Consider the following 6,148-nt stretch of genomic DNA (forward strand, 5'->3'; position numbering starts at 1 on the left):
TGTACATTTAAAATCGTTTGGGGCGGTAATGAGTTAAGGGCTTTCCAGGTAGTAGTGGGTCATTCTCCTAGAAATTAAAAAAAAAAAAAAAAAAAAAAGACATTTAGGGCCCAATTGAGCGGAGAGCGGTGCCTCGTGGTCATCCTGCCTAATGCTAGTTAAGTCTTCAACTGAAATAATTACGCTTTGTGGCCAAAGAAGTTCTCTTTTTAAGAGGAAAACCCTAGCTTGTTAATTCATTATCTCAAATCTTTTTCAAACAGCAACCCCCACCGGTTGTACTTCGTGAGGACAATGGCATTGTCACATCACTTAGTTCACCAACTTCGCTCCTTCCCTACCTATCATCATGGTCGATCCATCTTGCCCCTTAACTACCTTTCCACTTTATCTCCACTGCCACCTCCCTCGTCGCAGGTTTCATCCCATCTCCCCTGGAACACTGGCAGCTGGTGCGGGTATCTACTTTTTACACCACTCCCTCACCCATTTCCATTTCTTAGCAAAGTGAATTTTTGGAGGTGTAAATCAGGGGTGCCTGGGTAGGTGCCATTGTAAAGTGCCGACTCTTGGCTTCTGCTCAGGTCAAGATCTCAAGAGCCCTGGGATCCAGTCCTGAGCCCTGTCTGCCTCTCTTCTCCTTCAGCTCCTGCTCTCTCTCTTTCCCTCACTCTGCCTCTCAGGTCAATAAGTAAATCTTAAATTTTTTTTTTTTTTTTTTTTTTTACTCTTCTGCCTTAATCCCTTCCATAGTTTCCCATTGCTTTTTTTCTTCTCTCTCTCTCTCTGTCTCTTTTAAGAGCTCTTATTTATTTTAGAGGGCTTTGGGGGAGAAACAGAGGGAGAGAGGATCTTTAGCAGACTCCATGCCCAGCACAGAACCTCAGGCAGGGCTCAATCTCATGATCCTGAGGTCATGGCGTCAGTCTAAATTAAGAGCCAGATGATTGATGCACTCAGCTACCCAAATGCCCCTCCCATTGCTTTTAAGATGACCTTCAAACTCCTTAAGTTGGAGTTACTTCACTAGTCTCTCCCTACACAATGTCCCCTTCTCTGACCGGGGGACTTTCCTCAATTTCTCAAATGCTGTGCGTACCTTGCAATCTTCAGGCCTTTACATATGCTGTTGTCTTTGCACAGCACTTTTTCTTCTTTCAGCTAAAGTATTTACCCTTAAAGTCTTTTTACATTTTATTTTTAAGTAAGCTTTCCTATTCTGCTCCCCTGCCACCCAAATTAGACCAATCCCCTCTTGTACACTTGGGGCAGTCTTTACTCAAAACACTTTTCAAATTAGTAATTACATAATAATTGTGTAACAAGTTGTTTATTGTATTCCCATTACCTGGTATACATAATTGGTACTCAGTATGTTTTTGTTAGACAAAGAATAAATATGCTGCAATGCTTGTTAAAGCAACCTAGGAAGTGGCCTTTAGGAGTAAATTAAAGTCAATGCTGTAGAAATAATGGAATTTGTTATGGTGAATATCACAAATGTTCTAGGTTTTATGGTGGCGGGGAGTTGTAAAATATTCCTCCAGCTCTTGAAGAGAGGGAGCTTTCTAGTTGTAGGATTATCCACTTCATAGCATGTTCTCAACCAGCTGGCTTCAGGTTCTAAGCAAACTAGGGACTTTTCATAAAGAGGTTTTCTTTTGTAGAAGCAAGTACTTGCACATAATGGAAACCACTAGAGGGTGCATTCAACTAAAACTTGTCTTTTTAGTATTATGTTGAATTTTAAACTGTACAAAGTTGTTCATTTCCTGGTAGTGAAGGAACATAATCTCAAATTGTTTTTGTGGAAGTATATCAAGTGAAGATTAGTAATTGAGTAAATAAGTAATGGAAGTCCTTTGGGATTCAGAAGAAAATATCACTACTAATAACAGCTAACTTTCACTGAACATTTTATAGGTACTTAGCACTGTGTGCTGAATGTTCTTCATAATTGCTTACTTCACTCTTCACTTCATCCTGAGAGGTAGATACTATATTTTGTCCATTTTACAATGAGGAAACAAGCTCAGAAAGCTGAAGTAACTGACCCAAGTTCACACATCTAGTTAGAGGTAGAGTTATGATTTGAATAAAGATATCAATTCAAAGGTGTGAGCTCTGCTACACTGAAGTACTGTAGGAGATTGTTTGCCTGTTTGAACCCTCTTTGAAATGAAGACTTTATTTTCTTAGAATGTACTCACTTTTACAGTTGATGGGATTATCTTTTTATTAAATTTGAGACATTCATATATTATTGAAATACTACAGGTATGCTATTGTCATAACAGTATTATCCACAGGGTAAATTTTTTTTTTTTTTTTTTTAAAGAGAGCATGCTCACACAAGAGGGATAGGGGGACAGGGACAGGGACGGGGATGGGCAGAGGGAGAAGGAGAATCTCAAGCAGATGCCACACTCAGCCCGAAGCCCAATGTGGCTCTCAGTCTTACAACCCTGAGATCATGACCTGAACTGAAATTGAGTGTCTGATACTTAACCAACTGACCCACTCAGGCGCCCCTCCACAGGGTGAATGTTAAGTGAGGAGCTTAAGTTTTGGTTATGAGGGACCAAAGTACCTCATTTTTAGAAAATTCTCAAGTGTATTGTACATCAAAAAAGGAAAAAAAAATATACAGAGTAATTATAAAACACATTCATGTGAACACTACCCCGTTTAAGAAACTGCCTCTTGCCAGATATAGATTTAAATTATATTACCGTAGTTTTTTACCCAGGCAATACATTTTAATTTTCCAGCAAAATAGTGAGGATAGCAGATTTCTGTAAACTGTCTCTCATCCTGATAATTAGAAATTTTGAGCAAAATAGAAAAAACAACGATGTGAGGACTCTGAAGAGTAAGTAAATGCAGACCCTTGTGGAGGGGAGTCAAAATCCATAGAAGCAACCAGCACATGGGTAAGAGAGAGAGAGTGGGCCCTGAGAGTGGGTCATAGTCACAAAATGCATGAGCAGCTAAAACTATAATAGAAATCCTGCCATCATTTTTCTGGCTGGAAGAACCAGAGTGAAAAAGCATGTAACAGCCACACCTCTAAAGTGAGGGGGAATCGTGGAAGGGAGAGAGCCATAAAAAGGATTCTTCTACTTCTGTATGTGAACTGGTGTGCTAACTCCTGACCCCACATGCACAAGACAAACTCAGAGGCTTAAAGAAATGAACTGAGATTTGAATGGACACCTATAAAAAATGAGACAAAGCCTGTAACACAAGTCTAAAAAAGTTAATTTCCTACTAAAAAAAAAAATTTTTTTTTCTGTAAGGATTAGAATTGAGAGTATATACAAAATAACATCCACAATGCCCAGGATAAAAACCAGAATGTAAACTTACACTGGTTCAGTGGTACTTTGAATTCTGGTCTTCTTCCATAATTTGCCTGGTGCCTTTTATTTTTCAAGTTCTCCAATAGCTGATCTATGTGTTATGTTTTATTGATGTATTCAGTGGGAGACACAGGGTGGAGTGTGCTTATTCCTTCTTACCTGGATTTGGAAACACTCCCATTAGAATTTTGAATCTTCACTCTTGTCTAGATTGTCGCAAGTTAAGAGGTGATTGGCTAGACTAGCTAGAGTGATCATGAGGTGCTGCAAGAGTAGGAGTGTCCAAGGCCCAGCCTCAGGGAGCTAGCCCACTAGCTGAGTTTTAACATTAGGGTGAGCAGATTCTAAACAAGCTCTTTAATTGCAGAGTATTTGTAATGGAGGATAGCAAATCTAGAAAGGTTAGCTGGGACCAGATTTTGCCAATTGATGTGTTTTTTAATTTTCAATGTTCCAAGATTCATTGTTTATGTACCACACCCAGTGCTCCATGCAATATGTGCCCTCATTAATACCCACCACCAGGCTCCCCAACCCGCCACCCGCCTCCCATCCAAAACCCTCAGTTTGTTTCTCAGAGTCCAGTCTTTCATGGTTCATCTCCCCCTCCGATTTCCCCCATCTCCCTTCTCCTCTCCTTCTTCCAACATCCTCCGTGTTACTCCTTATGCTCCACAAGTAAATGAGATCATATGATACTTCACTCTCTCGGCTTGACTTAATTTCACTCTTTCCACAGTTTGGTGACTGTGGCCATTGCTGCTATGAACATTGGGGTACAGATGGCCCTTCTTTTCACTACATCTGTGTCTTTGGGATAAATACCCAATAGTGCAATTACAGGGTCATAGGGCAGCTCTATTTTTAATTTTTTGAGGAACCGCCACACTTTTCCAAAGTGGCATTCCCACCAACAGTATAAGAGGGCTCCCCTTTCTCCACATCCTCTCCAACACTTGGTGTTTACTGTCTTATTAATTTTGGCCATTCTGAGTGGTGTAAGGTGATATTTCAATGTGGTTTTGATTTGAATCTCCCTGATTGCTAATGATGATGAACATTTATTCATGTGTCTTTTAGCCATTTGCATGTCTTCTCTGGAGAAGTGTCTGTTCATGTCTTCTGCCCACTTTTTGACGTGATTATCTGATTTTGGGGCATTGATTTTGAGAAGTTCTTTATAGATCTTGGATACCAGCCCTTTGTCTATAGTGTCATTCCTGAATATCTTCTCCCATTTCGTGGGTTGCCTCTTTGTTTTGTTGACTGTTTCCTCTGCTGTGCAGAAGCTTGTGATCTTCATGAAGTCCGAAAAGTTCATTTTCACTTTTGTTTCCTTTGCCTTTGGAGACATGTCTTGAAAGAAGTTGGCCAATGTCAAAGAGGTTACTGCCTATGTTCTCCTTTAGGATTTTGATAGATTCCTGCTCACACTAAGGTCTAAAGAGTTTTTTAATCCATGAGAGTTGTGAGGCTGCACATGAGAATTTCAATTATATGTAGATCTTTAGAAGTACATACCTTTTAAAAATCTTACATTCTTGTTTTCCAGATCAGTAAACTAAATGTCAGAGAACTTAAGTGATTGCCACACTACTAGTGACAGCTTTATTACCTGACATGCACATGGAGATGGCCCTGTGTTTTTATTTCATTTGCCGTGTTGGTTTTCTCAGTAACAAAGTTATAAGGAGTACTGCCTTATTTCAGAAGTGAAACAAAAAACAGTATCTGAAGTGTTTAACAGGAGAGACCCATTAGTCGCAGCTGCTTGAGGTCGCTAAACAATAGGGAATGGGAATACTATGACATTTGTATTCTCCCCTGAAAAAGCTTAAATCTTTTTCATATTCTTTGTTTAAATATGAGTAAGAATACCATTGTGAATATTAATCACAGAAGTGATGTGGCTCTCTGACTCTAATCTAACCCTCTTCTGGTGTATCTCTCACGTTCGAGCTCCTAATCATGCTTTTTAGTGGCAGCGTCAAGTGCTTCAAATGAACACTTAAACCTAAATTACATATAAGTGGTAAGGTTTCCAAGCTCTCTTGTCTGAAAAGGAGTACTTACTTCTACTTCTCCTCTTATGTCTGAGGAAATGCTACCTGATTTGGGCTCTAGATGGTCCCTTCAAAGGGAGCAGTGGGAGGTCTGTAGTTATAGATGGAATTCTATAAAATGGGGCAGGTGAGGAAAAACCATTTTTTGATATCTCCTGTATGCCAGTACCTTCTTAAGTGCTAGATTAATAAAAATGACAGAGTCCTTGCCTGTCAACAACTGACAACCTGCGAGGGTAAGATACACAGACTGGTAAACCACTGGGAGAGAAGTAAGTGAAGGAATTACATTGGTAGTAAAGATTACAGATAAATTCATTCTTCCCGGGAGATTTTAGAAAACTTCACAATAGATTGTGTTGCAGAGAACTGGAGAGGGGATTGAGGGAGGTGATGGGGAGGCATCAATAGAAAAAGAAATAATCGATGTAATCATGATCTCCTGTAAACTGAAATGCCTTGTGTCAATGAGGTGTGTGCACAGAAGGAAGGAGAAGAACTTAAGGTAATACTTAGTAAAGGATGAAAGTGAACAGAACTAAGTGACCAAAATATATAGTACAGATTTAGTAACACCATAAGAAATCTACCTATGATTCTCTGGGTAAAAAATAAATGACTTACGATGAACTAATTTAAGAGAATCACAAAGCTAGCCCTCCAAAAGGTTTGGTATAGAAAAATAAGTGGGATGAGTACTGGGTGTTATGTGCAACTGATAAA

This window comes from Mustela putorius, unplaced genomic scaffold (genome assembly GCF_011764305.1).
Source record: "Mustela putorius furo isolate JIRA1106 unplaced genomic scaffold, ASM1176430v1.1 tig00537350_pilon_pilon_pilon, whole genome shotgun sequence".
In the NCBI taxonomy this organism is placed as follows: Eukaryota; Metazoa; Chordata; class Mammalia; order Carnivora; family Mustelidae; genus Mustela; species Mustela putorius.